Raw genomic sequence first — 1,030 nt, 5'->3', positions numbered from 1 at the left:
ATTTTAACAATCGTGTACCATAGCAATGTTAACAATTTTATATCTCAACCATTAGTAAATGTTTCTACTTCATCACATGTAATGACACACTAACCCAGCAAAATCAGACGAGGACTGGCAGGCAGATTGAGTGTCTTCTCAACATCAGATGCAGATGTAGCAACCTGTAGAGAACACGCAATACACAAATACGAATACATAATATAATTTAGTGAAGTGGAAAGAAGAAAATTAAATACGTCTGCATGCAAAACCAGTCCATCTTCATGTTCCTGGAAGTGGGACATTAACGTTAGAATCTTGACAAGCAGGTGTGCCATCTCTATGTTCTCAGCCTGGGACAGGACACCAGGAAACAACAAAACATGCAATTAGCTGCAAGAATCGCTCTCTCTCTTTCTTACACACACACACACTTAACTTAACGCTAATTCACCGTCTTAAACCTCAGGGTTGGCAACAATCTGTCAAAGGCAAATTAAAAGATTGTGCCCACATAAAAAATAAATATATCAAATAAACTTATTTCAGACTCTGATCTGCTTACCTGTAAATGAGCGTCAACTTGAGATGAAATCCATGCATATAAAACCTTCACTGAAACCGATGCTCCTCGATGCGTCAGCTAGCCTTTAATTCCCCTCCCCCACCGATCACGTGTGCATTTACGGTAAGACACCGTAATTTTAGAAAACAGTTCAGTACTGTAAATTTACGCTGTAAATTTACAGTGATTTTTTACAGTGTAGAATTATGCCCAATCATAAGAGAAAATTACTCTACCATTATCTATTATCTATCTGTATGCTGTTTACATGACTGTGTGCTAAGGACTGCAGTGTACTTAGAACAGTGAACTATTTAAAACTTGAAAAACACTCATATATGGCAAAGGACTTGACACTGAAAATAGGAGCTAGAAATACCTGATGTTATTGATCACCCTTCAGAAGTTCATATATGGTAAAAGATACCTTGTCTAAAAATACAAAGGTGCATGTATGGAATCTTTTGAACAGCTTCAGGGAAT

This window comes from Sinocyclocheilus rhinocerous, unplaced genomic scaffold (assembly GCF_001515625.1).
Source record: "Sinocyclocheilus rhinocerous isolate Xijiao unplaced genomic scaffold, SAMN03320098_v1.1 scaffold1121, whole genome shotgun sequence".
NCBI lineage: Eukaryota > Metazoa > Chordata > Actinopteri > Cypriniformes > Cyprinidae > Sinocyclocheilus > Sinocyclocheilus rhinocerous.
The sequence above is the reverse complement of the archived record's forward strand: the minus strand, read 5'-3'. Positions refer to the sequence as shown.